Source organism: Bufo bufo, chromosome 1, assembly GCF_905171765.1.
Source record: "Bufo bufo chromosome 1, aBufBuf1.1, whole genome shotgun sequence".
Lineage (NCBI taxonomy): Eukaryota > Metazoa > Chordata > Amphibia > Anura > Bufonidae > Bufo > Bufo bufo.
The window spans coordinates 492759605-492775120 of NC_053389.1; the positions used below are offsets into that span (position 1 = coordinate 492759605).

The following is a 15516-nucleotide window of genomic DNA, read 5'->3' on the forward strand; positions in this document are numbered from 1 at the left end:
GTAAATAATCCCATATGTTAAACATGTCACTAAAGAAGACCAATAAATAGACACTCACAGGCTTATTCACAAAAGGGTGAAGAGTTTGTAGAAGGGAACAATCTAGGACAACATAACTGAATAGGAAAGTAAGGTGAATTGGAGAATTTTATTCAAATCAGCTACTGTGTTTTTCGCCCTATAAGACGCACCGGCCCATAAAGACGCACCTGGGTTTTAGAGGAGAACAATAAGAAAAAAATAGTTTCCATTACACCTCAGGTCAGACCAGGAATCAGACCCCCAAAGTTAATCAGACCTCAGCTTACAGCCCCAATCAGACCCCCAATGTCAATCAGACCTCAGATAAGATCCCCAGTGTTAATCAGACCTCAGATAAGACCCCCAATGCCTCAGATCAACCCCTCAACTTTCATCAATCTACCAGCCCCCATATGTCATCCAGCAGCCCCCATATGTCAGCCAGCAGCCCCTATATGTCAGCCAGCAGCCCCTATATGTCAGCCATCATCCCCCATATGTCAGCCATCAGCCCCATATATTCAGCCATTAGCCCCATATATTCAGCCATCAGCCCCATATATATTCAGCCATCAGCCCCTATATGTCAGCCATCAGCCCCAAATGTCAGCCAGCAGCTTCTATATGTCAGCCATCAGCCCCCATATGTCAGCCATCAGCCCATATATGTCAGCCATCAGCCCCATATATATCAACCCCTATATGTCAGCCATCATCCCCCAGCGCAAATAAAATAAAAAAAACTCACTTACCTCTCCTGCTCCTGGATACCACTGCTCCTCACCATCGCGATCCTCTTCATCCTGCTGTCGGCTGTGTATCGCTGCACACAGTGTGAGGTCACAGAGCGCCCTCATGCTGTGCGCAGACCTGCACTGCCGATAGCCGAGCTGAGGACCAGGAAGTGGTGACTACAGAGCCTTCACCGCTTCCTGGTCCTCCGGTACTAATGAAGCGCTTCCACTTTGGGGGGAAAAAGTGCGTCTTATGGGGCGAAAAATACGGTATGTTGTCCTTTACTGTTCACTTCTCCTGAATTCTCCAAACTCTTCACCCTTTTGTGAAATAACCCTGTGGGTGTTGTTGGTGTGTGCAACTAATACTACTTATTCTGCTTATAATGCGGCGGTCAGGGGTGTATGTAATGCAGAGTGCGGCAGTCAGGGGTGCGTGTAACTCAGGGTGTGCTGGTCAGGGGTGCTTGTAACGCAAGGTGCGCTAGTCAGGGGTGCATGTAATGCAGGGGGCGCTGGTCAGGGGTGCATCGCAAATAGAAAAGGTACTTACAGTTCGGATATGCTCTGTCCTTGTGCCTTATTCCTCTAGTCATGGTGGCAGGGGAGGAGCATGCAACGATGTTTCCTGATGTTAAAAATCCCCAGGCCGCATTCTTTTCTGCCTCTGTAGGCCCTGCTAGGCTGAAATACACAGGCAGCCAATGGCAGTGCTGCCCTCTCTCTCCTAGCCAATAGCAGCTGAGGTGGGCGGGGTAAGATTCACTTGGCTGCCATAGTGAAGCAGGTGGGCAGAATGGGCAGTACTTTCAGTTTAGCAAAACTGACAGATCGCTCTCTGTACTAGCGACGGCTAGCGTTTTAAAGAGGAATCAGCGGAGGGGCACGCGGGGGGGCAAGGAATAACCTAGAGGGGGAAATTGCCCCCCCCCCCGTCCTCCTGTAGTGACGCCTATGTCAATTCTGCAGTGCTAGACTACCTTTAGCAGGATCATTGCTTGACCTTTCAGGTCTAAAATAGGTCCTAACAATTTTTGAAAGTCATTCCTCCTATGCTAATGCCACAGCATGTTTTATGTTTGTGCTTTAGTGTGAATTGAAAGGGTTTTCAGGGCTCCCGATATTCATGACCCATACTTAGAATGTCACCAATATCTAATCAGTGGGGTCCAACACACAGCTTTATTTGAATAGGAGTTGAGCTGCAATAACTCAGTAAGGATGATGTGTTTCCAGCTCCGTTCAAAGTATTAGTTCTGGTACTAGACGCTGTGGGAAGCTGATTGGTGGGGGGTAGGTTTTGAAAACCCAACTATTAGATATTGATGACCTTTCTAGATGATTGGTCATCAATACCTGGAGCCCATAAAACCCCTTCATTATCTATAATGCTTCCATCTAGACTTATTTATTATATTTACTAAATGATATATTGCTGCAGATGTTTGATTGAAACATTTACCATAATAATAGGAGGTTCTCCTTCAATCATATTTTCTGTAGCCCAGTATAAAGGCCATTAAAAAGAAGAAAATTTTGGAGAAATCTTTCATTCCCCCGTGTCAGTATTCCGGAATAAAAAAATCACAAACCTCATGTTTGTGACTTTTTAAATGCCATCAAGCCTAAATCTAGATTCAAGTGGGGTTTCTACACTGCCTGCACCTTTTTCCTGAAAAGATGGGTCATGGTAAAGGTGGGAAGGAAAGGGGCCAAGGAGCCTGGCAAATTTATCTTTTTTTACATCACTTTTCTGGTGTAAAAAAGACTGAAATCTATGGCAGCTTGGAGCTGACATAGATTTCAGTCTGAACGCATGGACTACCTGAGGATGCTCCTAATATATGATGAGGCTTGTGGCTTATCATATATTAGATGCATCCTCTGGCAGTGTAGGGATAACATAGACAAGTGTAAAATACTGGTCTATGATAACTCTTCCCCAATAACTTTAGCAGTATATTATTTTAATCCTCATGTATTTATTTTACATGTTGTAATTTAGTCTTAATGTCACTTTTTGTGTGCAGGGAACATTCTGAGGTGCAAGTGGAGCGAACAAATACCTCTATTCTGATCCCTTTTAAAAGGTAAAATTACTTTACTTTTGCATACATTTTGAAAGCATTGTCTACATTGTTGACTTGATTTATGATTCCTACTATTATGATATCTGAATATATGTAATTAAATAGAATATCTTTCTCATTGGTAATGATACTGTGTGTCCAGGATGCCTTCTAATGTGTGCACTATTTATAGAATTTGTAATAGATTATAATCCTATTATAAAGTTATTTGATCTGATGTAACTGGTCTCTGTTCTTGTTTTATTAATTCAGAATATTCATATAAATCAACACATAATTTTATTTCAAGCTGAATGTTTTATAGGTGATTGGACAAGAATGATTTGTATTTTGTTTTCTGCCTGTGCTATTATTCCAACAAAACCTTAGCGTGTCTTCTATTAGAATTTATATTTTAAACTTAGCTAAATGGTTTACCCAAGTAAGCCAATATAAATATTTCTGGATGACATTTAACACTGCACACCATTGCTGTGTTGCTTCCTTTTCCACATATTGTTTCATGTTACAACCCAGAAAAATTATTGAAAACGAGATAGTTGCTCATAACAGATGGTATTTGTAGGCTTGCCAGCTGTGCCTGCAGCATAATATGTTTTAATTACATCCAGGTAGGTCATACTTACAAATGTTACTGAAAATGCTATATTTTTTAGCCATGTAAAGTACCGGTAAATCATTAATGTTAACTAATCTCATAATTTTTTAATCTATAATCATTGCTGTAAATTGTTCTACTAACATTTTGAGACACTACACATGATTTAATGTAAAACCTGAAATTGGCATAGATATATAATAGCTATATACATCTATTTTTCTGGACTCCACCAATAAAATAGTATTTGCCTGAGAGGGAACCACAAAAATCTATGGCACTGTTTAAACAAAACAATCAGACTGGGTGAATCTAACAAGTCTGATCATTTTTTTCCCCTCATAGGGATATCAATATACACTGAGAGGTTTCCCATACGATTTAAAGTGATGGCATAGCCTGACAATCTGCCTACGAAGTATTGGGACAGATGTACTAAAGATGTCATGCCACTTTTGTGATGTAGAAAGGTGCATATTATAGCACACACCATATTTGTTCCATCATTTGTCACACTTTGAGAGCTTCTCAATACTTTTTAAAAGGTGGCAGGAAAATGGGGTGGGGGTTAGCATGATGGGCAAAGCCTTCTATGGCTCAGCAAATTTACTATAATTTATACCAGAAACTGGGGCAAATTATAGCTGAAGTCTTCACCAGGTCTTAGTTCACCAGGTCATAGAGTTGACTTTCTGGTGCTTAGGGGTCCACGATGCACCTAACATTTTAATAAATTAGGTGCATCTGATTCCAGCACACAAGGGATCGAGACTGGTGTAGGAAGTGCCAGTCTTAATAAATCTTCCCTATTAAGTCTTTGGCCAATAGAAACCATAGAGGTTTCTGTCTAAATAGGCTGATGTTAGAGCACACATGCCCCACACGATCTAGTCTTCCCTTTTAGAATACCTTCATTTGAAGGTTCTTGTTAAACTGTGAGGGTACCCACCAGTTATTGATGTGGTACAACAGGAGAGGGTGTTATGACAGTGGCCATTGTTTATTATTTCTTCCTGAATTGTTCTTCTCTGGCTGCTGCATTCTTTGAACAAGCAATCACTACTGACTCATTGTATGTTTTTGTGTTATATTGGATTCAGGAGAACAGTAAAAGATAAAATAAATCTATTTTTGTATTTTGGCTTGGCTCCAGGCACTGGGGATAATATCATATTCTGACTTTTGAGGCCTTGGCTTGAGAAACCATGATGTAAACATTTCCTTAGACAGCTTTTTAATTTTTTATTTTATTACTGTGTATTCTAATTGTAAGAATAACTAAACAAGTTGGGCGTTAGCTAGGACAGCTTTAATATGGATTTAGGTAACAGAAAAATAAATTAATATGTTTTTGAAGGTTGGACCAGCTCTTATGACTTTAATTTACTTTCATCCGAATTGCTTGTCAGTCCCGACATATATGCAAAATAATTTCACCACTGAGTATGTTAATTGTGACAACTATTCCTTTTTACCCCAAAATACAGTAATTGAAAATGTCATCAAGCACTGCCGTGCAAATGTACTGCAGCCAATTACATTGTTTTTTAATTTTTAACACATTTATTTAAAAAGCTAGGTTCCTGAAGGCAAAATTGTAATGTGCTGAAACAGGGGTCATTTACAATGTATTTTTGCCAATTAACAGTTGTTATTAGCATTAAAAGGATTAAGAAAGCAAACTAGATAGAGTAAACAGGAAGTCTGTAGGTTGCGGTCCAAGGAGTTCCATAAAGCAATTTATTAGGACATGATCCCACATTGACATTTATTACAGTCCATGTGCTGATTCATGCATAAAGTATGTTATGTGGAACACTCACGGCAGTTAATTCACTCTACCTTGCCAAGCAACTAAGTATGAATAATTAATACAATGATGTGTAGAAATGAGTCCTTTTAACCACTCAGCTACAGTGCAGCTGTAATGCCAGTAGATGTGTCATATGTTCTCTACAGAAATGATTTGCTCTTTCATACTTAATTGTAGTTTAGTTTCACTCTCAGTATCATATATTATGCTGTTATCACTATTCATTGGGCAGCAATAATTTATTAATGTCCTGGCTCACTGGAAGATCTTCTGCTACCCTAGTGTGCTATACCCTGTTAAAGAGATCCTGTCACCAGACAATGCAGTACAATCTGCATGTATAAATCTACTCAGCTCCTCCTGCTCTATAACATGCTGACATTTTGTGGTGACAAGTACTCTTTAACATCGAATCATGTACAGCTACCAGTGACCGACAGTTATGGTTGTATACATACTTTCACAGGGAATGCTATCAATCACTAATAAAACCTCCTCCATGTTAAGCTATAAGTGACTGGCATCTATCTTTGTATACACACTTACACATAGAATACTATCAATTACTGATAACACCCCCATGTACTACTATCAGTGACTGACAGCTATATATGTATACACACTTACACCGAGAATGCTATAAATTGCTGATAGCACCTCCCTTTGTACAACTATCAGTGACTGACTGTTATCTCTGTATGCACACCTACACAGAGAATGCTATCAATCACTGATAACACCTCCCCATGTACAACACTCAATGACTGACAGCTGTCTCATTATACACACTTACACAGAGAATACTATCAATCACTGATAACACCTCTCCTGTGTACAGCTATCAGTGACTGAAAGCTTTGTATACAGACTTACATAGAGAATGCTATCAATCACTGATAACATCTTCCCTGTGTACAACTATCAGTGACTGACAGCTATCTATGTATACACCCTTACATGGAGAATGCTATCAATCATTGATAACACCTCCCCAGTGACTGACAGCTCTCTATGTATAGACACTTACACAGAGAATGCTATCAGTCACCGATAACACCTCCCACGTGTACAACTATCAGTGACTGACAGCTATCTCTGTATATACAGTTACACAGAGAATGCTATCAATAACTGATACCACATCCCACGTGTACAACTATCAGTGACTGACAGCTCTCTGTGTATACACATTTACCCAGAGAATGCTACCAATAACTGATAACACCTTCCCTGTGTACAACACTTAATGACTGACAGCTGTCTCATTATACACACTTACACAGAGTTTACTATCAATCACTGATAACACCTCTCCTGTGTACAGCATTCAGTGACTGAAAGCTATGTGTACACACTTACATAGAGAATGCTATCCATCACTGATAACATCTCCCCGGTGTACAACAATTAGTGACTGACAGCTATCTATGTATACACATTTACATGGTGAATGCTATCAATCACTGATAACACCTCCCCCAAGTACAACTATCAGTGACTGACAGCTATGTATACACTCTTACCCAGAGAATGCTATCAATCATTGATAACACCTTCCCACGTGTGCAATTATCAGTGACTGACAGCTTTCTGTGTATACACACTTATCCAGAGAATGCTATCAATAACTGATAACACATCCCACATGTACAACTGTCAGTGACTGACAGATATCACTGTATACACACTTACACAGAGAATACTATCAGTTACTGATAACACCTCCCCCGTGTAAAACTTTCGGTGACTGACAGCTGTCTCTGTATTTACAGTTGCACAGAAAATGCTATCAATAACTGATAACACATCCCACGTGTGCAATTATCAGTGACTGACAGCTTTCTGTGTATACACACTTATCCAGAGAATGCTATCAATAACTGATAACACATCCCACATGTACAACTGTCAGTGACTGACAGATATCACTGTATACACACTTACACAGAGAATACTATCAGTTACTGATAACACCTCCCCCGTGTAAAACTTTCGGTGACTGACAGCTGTCTCTGTATTTACAGTTACACAGAGAATGCTATCAATCACTGATAACACCTCCCCAGTGTACAACTATCCATGACTGATATGTTTGTATACACACTTACACAGAGAATACTATCAATAACTGATAACACATCCCTCATTTAAAACTATCAGTGACTGACAGATATCCCTGTATACACACTTACACAGAGAATGCTATCGATCACAGATATCTCCTCCCCGTGAACAATGAAATCAGAAATAGCAGAGATATAAATTTACTGACAATATATCAATCTGCTCAGGTTCTCCTGCTCTATTACATGCTGCCTGCAGATTATGTTACGTTTTGTGGTGACAGCAGGTCCTCTTTAATTATAATTCCTTATTCATAATTTCTAAATACAGCCATGATAAGCTCTAGGTTTATGTGTACCCTTTTGTGGTCACAGTGCGCCTCAACTTCTTTCATTCACTCAGTATACTGTACAACAATAATGACGTTTTTGCTGGTTTTGTGAGTAATGTTTGTGTTTTTGTAAAAACAATATAAAAAACATTCAGTTTTTTCTGCCAGACAATGACAAATAAGCCTAACTTATGTACAGATAAATGAGAGCAGTTTTATGCTACAGTGTGTAATTTAAAGGAATTGTCACACTTAAGCAAATGACATTTATTATATGCATAAAGTTAATACAAGGCACCTACTAATGTATTGTGATTCTCCATATTTCCTCCTTTGTTGGCTTGATTAATTTTTTTCATCACATTATACACTGCTTATTTCCAGAGGTTACGGCTACTGCTACAGCACATGTGTGCCTATACACAATTCCACGGTCCTGGCCACCAGGGAGGCCGGCACTATTTCCTATAGTGTACAAGAACGACCACTGCTGATAAATTGCAGGGTTATAACCCCTGATTTTTTCGCAGTATATAATGTAATGGAAAAATTAATCAAGCCAGCAAAGGAAGTAATATGGACAATCACAATACATTAGTAAGTGCCTTGTATTAACTACATGATAAATGCCATTTTCTGTCATACAAACCTTATAATCCTTGTACTAATAGAAACGTGGATTCTGTAATTTTTTTTCTATTTTTTGTCTTCCCATATTAGTAGCCATACCAGCCAAGGTTTTAAAATTGATGGCTTATTCCTAGTATGGACTATCAATATTAGATCAATAGGGCATCTATCCTACAGCCATCAGTATTAAGACCTCTAAAAAAAAATTTTTTATTTTTTTTACAATTACCATACATAAAGGGTTGATATATTATTTGGTTTGTTGCCGTAAAAGGGATATCAAATATGTGTACAGAATAGTATTGAATGTTTAATTAAATTTATTTAAGTTTATTAAAGATATCTTTATTGTAAATATGTGGCCCTGATATTTTTTATTACTTTTTTTTCTACCTATAATGTACTGATACTGTATGTATTTCTATATACATTACCAACACATTATGCTTGTGAAGAATACTATTGAAATATGCAGCGATCATCCTCTCATAAATAGCAGTGCAGCATTTGGCTTATTGTTAGTGTTTCTGCCTCCCATAGACAAGCTCCAGAGTTCTATTGAAAGAAGAGGGCAGCATTTCAGGGCATAGAATGGGAGCAGCTACTGTCACATAATAATACTGAGGATAAATTGGAGAGCTTTAAATCCACATTTAGTAATTGCACAATTTTTTTTATTCCTTCAGGTAACAAGTATAAATGGCTAAAAGTAAGCCCCCCTCCCCCCCCCCCCATGGCTTATAGCTACTGTAAAAAGGCAATAAATGACAAAAAAAGTGCATTTAATAAATACAAGTCTGAAGGTTCAGATATAGCCTTTGAGGTTTACAAAGGGCTTAACAAAATCTGCAAAAAGTAGATAAAATTAGAAAAAATACAAAACGAACAGCAGGTGGCAAAAGAGAGCAAAACAAATCCCCAACAATTCTTTACATATATAAATGCTAAAAAACCAAGGTCTGAGCAGGTAGTAGCCCTAAATAATGGTAAATGGGGATTAGTCATTGAAGATAATGAAAAGTCATAGTTACTAAATGTTTTTTTTAGCTCTGTATATGCAAAAGAAGAGAAAGGAGCTAATATCTGTTGTTCCAGTAATATACTCAATTGGCTAACTATAGATATGGTCCAAGCTAAGTTAAATAAGGTACATGTGAACAAGGCTCTGGGTCCAGATTGATTACACCCAAGAGTTCTTAACCTCTTGGGGACACAGGGCGTACAGGTACGCCCTGATGTCCCGGTACTTATTAACTGTCGGCGGGCGATGATCGGAACAGAGTGACTGCTGAAATCATTCAGCAGGCACTCTGTGACAATGCCGAGGGGGGTCCTGTAACCCCCCCCCGAATCGGCGATCGCAGCAAACCGCAGGTCAATTCAGACCTGCGGTTTGCTGCGTTTCCGGGTTATTCGGGTCCCCGGTGACCCGATAACCCGGAATAGGATGGTGATCGGTGGTGTGATAATACACCACCAATCACCATCCTTAGATCCTGGGAGGTGACATCAACTCCCAGGATCGCTTCCTATGGGCTACACCGGCAGGCGGGGTTAAGTTCCCCCAGCTCTGCTCTCCTCCTCCACACTGCGTCCTGGAGCCATGGAGAGATGAGCCTCGTGGAGCCCAGCACCCCTCATCTGTGCCCAGCACCCCCCATCTGAGCCACCACAGTGCCATCTGGCACTAAAAATGTACCTAGGGACAGGTTTAGGGACAGCATAGATTAGGCAGGGAGACTTAGAGAGAGTTTAGGGGAAAACAAGTTTTTTTTTTTTCAGCATCACCCTGATCGGGTGTCTGGGGTCTGCAGCACACTGAGCTGTGCGACCCTAGACCCCCGCCCAGGGGCGCTGCAGCTTGCCCCCTGCCAACTTGCCCCTTGCCTACATTTTTTTTTTTGTGTGCGTACGTTGACTGTGGCCGGCACTCTTAGCGTCCGGCCACTGTTAGCGCATCGCCCACCCCACCGCTGATCAGCGAGTTAAATTTTTTTTAGTTAGATTTTTTTTTTCTGTTAGGCTTAGGGGTAAGTGTATGGGAACACCCGTTCCCCCACACACACGCACACTAAATAAAGTTTTCCACATACGCACACACACACGCACACACTCCCCTATGGCCTGCCAGACATTCTCGGCCGAGGAGGCATACACCCTGCTTGCCTCCGATTCCAAGAGCCCCAGTGAAGACTAGGTTGACCCCACTTTCCTCTTGTCATCCGCGTCCTCATCATCATCTAGTGATGGTGATGAGCCCCCAAGGCGTGGCCCACACTAGTATGAGCAGCTCTGGGGCTCATACTAGTTTTCCGGCCCACCAGATAAGTCCACCTGAGCCCCCTACCAGTGAACTTGCATGGTGTACCCCAGAGGATTTTGAGCCCGTGATTCCTGATTTTGTTGGCCAACCAGGAATCCAGATTCCCACAGTGGGCTTCACTGAATATGACTATTTAAGTTTTTTTTTTTCAGTGACCATTTTGTGAATCTAATGGTGGAGCAAATTAACTTGCACGCCCAACAGTTCCTTGCTCAACACCCGGCTCCTTTTTGGCTAGGTCTGGTGGCTGGGCTCCCGTCAGTGCAGCCGAGATGAGGACGTTTTGGGGCCTCGTGCTTCACATGGGCATAGTAAAAAAAACCAGTGTCAAGCAGTAGTGGAGTGGGGACGTTCTCTGCCAGACCCCACTCTACTGTATGGCCATGACACGTTCCCATTTTGAGGTCATTTAGAAATGCCTGCATTATGCAGATAATTCAGCATGTCCACCCCGAGGTGATACTTGATACGATCGCCTGTAAAAAATCAGGTCGGTCATCGATCACTTCGGGGCCAAATTTTTGGAGGCCTATGTACCTGGAAGGGAGGTCACTGTTAATGAGTCTCTCATTGCTTTCAAGGGGAGACTCATTTTCCGCCAGTATGTTCCCTCTAAGCGGGGGAGGTATGGCGTGAAGCTGTACAAACTTTTTGAGAGAACCTCAGGGTACACTTACAAGTTTTGTGTGTACGAGGGGCGAGATTCCCTTATTGAACCCCCAGAATGTCCCCCCACTCTGGGTGTTAGCGGGAAACTTGTTCGGGACCTTATGCACCCACTGCTAGATAAGGGTTACCACCATTACATGGATAACTTTTATACTAGTATCCCCTTGTTCCAGTTCCTCGCCGCCAAATCCATGTCCGCTTGTGGGACCGTGCAGAAAAATCAACGCAGCCTCCCTACCTACCCCCTCCAGGTACCTATCCCCAGGGGTGAGACCCATGCTCTTACCAGTGGAAACCTGTTGCTGGTCAGATATAAGGACAAGAGGGATGTCCTTGTACTGTCCACAATTGACGGTAACGGCATCACCCCGGTCCCTGTGTGAGGTACCGCGGCAATGGTCCTCAAGCCCGATTTTATCGTCGACTACAATCGGTATATGGGAGGTGTTGATCTCTGATCAAGTCCTCAAGTCATATAACGCCATGCGCAAAACCCGGGCATGGTACAAAAAAGTTGTGGTCTACTTGGTACAGGTTGCCTTGTACAACTCTTGTGTGCTGTGCCAGAGCGCTGGCAACACAAGGAGATTTCTGCAGTTCTATGAGGCAGTCCTCAAGGACCTGATCTTTTCTGACCAGGAAAGAGCAGGCCGGAGTACCTCGGGAACTGGAGGCGCCCGCCTCATCCCTGGCCAACACTTTCCAGGTGTGGTCGCCCATACTGGAAAGAAGGGATAGTCCCAAAAAAAGTGCAAAGTGTATCACAGGAGGGGGATACGGAAGGACACCACCACTAAGTGTGACACGTGGCCCGATCATCCGGGCCTCTGCATTGACGGTTGCTTCAGGGAGTACCACACTTCCATGGAGTACTAAATTTATAATCCCCTTCCCCAATTTAAAATTTATTTAGCCACAGCCAATTGCCCAGAAAAAAATAAAATGAAATATAGCTCTCCGACTTTGGAGACACTAAAACGATTATTTTTTTTTTTTTAAATGATATTTTGTTAAAATAAAATAAAGAAAAAAAGTAGATATATTAGGTATCGCCACATCCATAAGTACCTGAACTATAAAAATACCCCATGACCTAGCCCTTTAGATGAACACAATCCCAAAAAACTTTATAAAAACAGTTTAAAAACAGCCTTTTTTTTGTCACCTTACATCACAAAAAGTGTAATAGCAAGCGATCAAAATGTCATATGCACCCCAAAATAGTGCCAATAAAACTGTCCTATTATTCTGCAAAAAATTAGACAATCGGCCAAAAAAACAAAAAAAAAACTGATTCAGACTATGGAGATACTAATGTTTTTTGTTTTTTTTTGTTTAAAAAAGGATATTATAGTGTAAAACCTAAATAAATTTTAAAAAGTAGGCATATTAGGTATTGCCATGTCTGTAAGAATCTGCTCTATAAAAATACCCCATGACCTAACCCCTCAAATGAACACAGTCAAAAAAATAAAGTAAAAACAGTGCCAAAACAGCAATTTTTTGGCAAATTTTCAATTTTTATCCATTTTAGGGTTAACAGCCAAACAAAACTTAATATTTATTGCCCGGATTCTGCACTTTACAGAAACACCCCATATGTGGTCGTAAACTGCTGTATGACCAAACGGCAGGGCGCGAAGGAAAGGAACGCCATATGGTTTTTGGAAGACAGATTTTGCTGGACTGTTTTATTTACACCATGTCCCATTTGAAGCCCCCCCTGATGCACCCCTAGAGTAGAAACTCCATAAAAGTGACTCCATCTAAGAAACTACACCCCTCAAGGTATTCAAAACTGATTTTACAAACTTTGTTAACCGTTTAGGTGTTCCACAAGAGTTATTGGCAAATGGAGATGAAATTTCTATTTTTTGTAACCTTGCCTCACAAAAATGTAATATAGAGCAACCAAAAATCATATGTACCCTAGAAATAGTCCCAATAAAACTGCCACCTTATCCCGTAGTTTCCAAAATGGGGTCACTTTTATGGAGTTTCTACTCTAGGGGTGCATCAGGGGGGCTTCAAATGGGACATGGTGTAAATAAACCAGTCCAGCAAAATCTGCCTTCCAAAAACCATATGGCGTTCCTTTCCTTCTGCGCCCTGCCGTTTGGTCGTACAGCAGTTTACGACAACATATGGGGTATTTCTATAAACTACAGAATCAAGGCAATAAATATTGAGTTTTGTTTGGCTGTTAACCCTTGCTTTGTTACTGGATTAAAATGGAAAATTTGCCAAGAAATCTAAATTCTGAAATTTTATCTTCATTTGCCAATAACTCTTGTGGAACACCTAAAGGGTTAACAAAGTTTGTAAATCAGTTTTGAATACATTAAGGGGTGTAGTTTCTAGAATGAGGTCATTTTTGGGTGGTTTCTATTATGTAAGCCCCACAAAGTGACTTCACACCTGAACTGGTCCTTAAAAAGTGGGTTTTGAAAAATTTCTGAAAAATTTCAAGATTTGCTTCTAAACTTCTAAAACTTGGAACGTCCCCCCCCCCCCAAAAAAAATGGCATTCCCAAAATGATCCAATCATGAAGTAGACATATGGGGAATGTAAATTAATAACTATTTTTGGAGGTATTACTATGTATTATAGAAGTAGCGAAATTGAAACTTGGAAATTTGCAAATTTTTCTAAATTTTTGGGAAATTTGAAATTTTTTTATAAATAAAAATGATATTTTTTTACTCCATTTTACCAGTGTCATGAAGTACAATATGTGATGATGAAAAAACAATCTCAGAATGGCCTGGATAAGTAAAAGCGTTTTAAAGTTATTCTCACATAAAGTGACACTGGTCAGATTTGCAAAACATTGCCTGGTCCTTAAGGTGAAAATGAGCCTGGTCCTCAAGGGATTAAAGAGCTCAGTTCAATCATTGATGTGCCCCTGTTTATATTTCTTTAAGATTCTCTAGGAACTGGTACAGTGCCAAGTGATTAGCGCAAGGCAAATGTGATGCCCATATTAAAAAAAGGATCTACAGTAGGTCCTCCACAGGTAATTATTAGTGTTGGTCGAACACCAAAGTGCTCGGGTGCTCGAGTAGAACACCTCCGGATGCTCGGGTGCTTTACAAAGCACCCAAGCTCAATGATAGTCAATGAGAGAACCAGAGCATTAAACCAGGCACCCCCTTCTCTGAAGAGAGGAGGGTGTCTGGTTCACAGTAAAAGTTCAGAAATTGATGGAAACACCACGGAAATGGTTCGGGAACAGCATGGGGAGGATGTCTGGATGCATCTTGGACTCCCAGGTCGCTGCTGGGAATGATGTTGTCTGAGTAGTACGCCACTTTTATAGACTGATAATAATACACCCAAAACCAAAGATAATATTGATTTTAGAGGAAAAATTGCTAGGAAACATTCTTTCCTGTATATTTACTTGTATATAAAGTGCAAGTGCTGCCAAAAATTACAAGGAAGATACAACCTATATATCACAAAAAGGAGGGACTCATTCACATTGTAGTACATTTGTTCAGGTAGTAGGACTCCTACACTCTTAAAGCCTATGCACTAAGTGAAAGGGCTGCCAAAAATTACAAGGAACCGACACTACAATACACCCTTTATTACACATAAAGAGGGCATCCTACACACCCTTGAAAAATTATGATTGATGGCCTGCTGGTAACCCTCAAAGACAATTGGAGCAAGGGCCTGCTGATCTGACCATCTAAAACATTAGCGGCAAGGACCTGATGCTGATGTGACCATATAAAACATTAGGGGTGAGGGTCTGCTGCTGAGCTGACCTTCTAAACCATTTGGGGCGAGTGCCTGCTGCTGATCTGACCATCTAAAACATTAGGGGCGAGGGCCTACTTGTAACCCTCAAAAACATTATGAACAAGGGCCTGCTGGTGACCCTCTAAAACATTATGGGTGAGGGCCTGCTGCTGAGCTGACCCTCTAAAACATTAGGAGTGAGGGCAGCCTAATAAGCATGTTGATATGATGGAGGAGGAGGATGACGAGATAAGGGAGATTAAACCATATACCCTTTTTAGTGGTGGAAGGGGTTCATGGGAATACAGTGTATTCAATACACTATAAAAGCCACATTTAGAGTGCCTTTATATTCAGCCTCTTTCCTGTGGTGAAGTAGAGAAGTCAGTCAGGGGCAATCCAGGCCTTGTTCATTTTTATAAGGGTCAACCGGTCAGCATTTTAGACTGACAGGTGGATGCGCTTATCAGTTAATATGCCCCCAGCAGCACT

At 40.8% G+C, this 15516-nt stretch overlaps 1 protein-coding gene across 1 annotated transcript in view; it reads left to right on the forward strand.

Annotated features, from left to right (window-relative positions):
- Positions 1 to 2793: 2793 nt before the first annotated feature.
- The window catches only part of SYT1 (synaptotagmin 1), a 364679-nt gene continuing 351956 nt past the window's right edge, over positions 2794 to 15516 (forward strand). The window contains exon 1 of the mRNA XM_040415732.1: positions 2794 to 2845. The gene's annotated coding sequence lies outside the window, so the exon portion shown is untranslated. The remainder of the gene's footprint in view (positions 2846 to 15516) is intronic.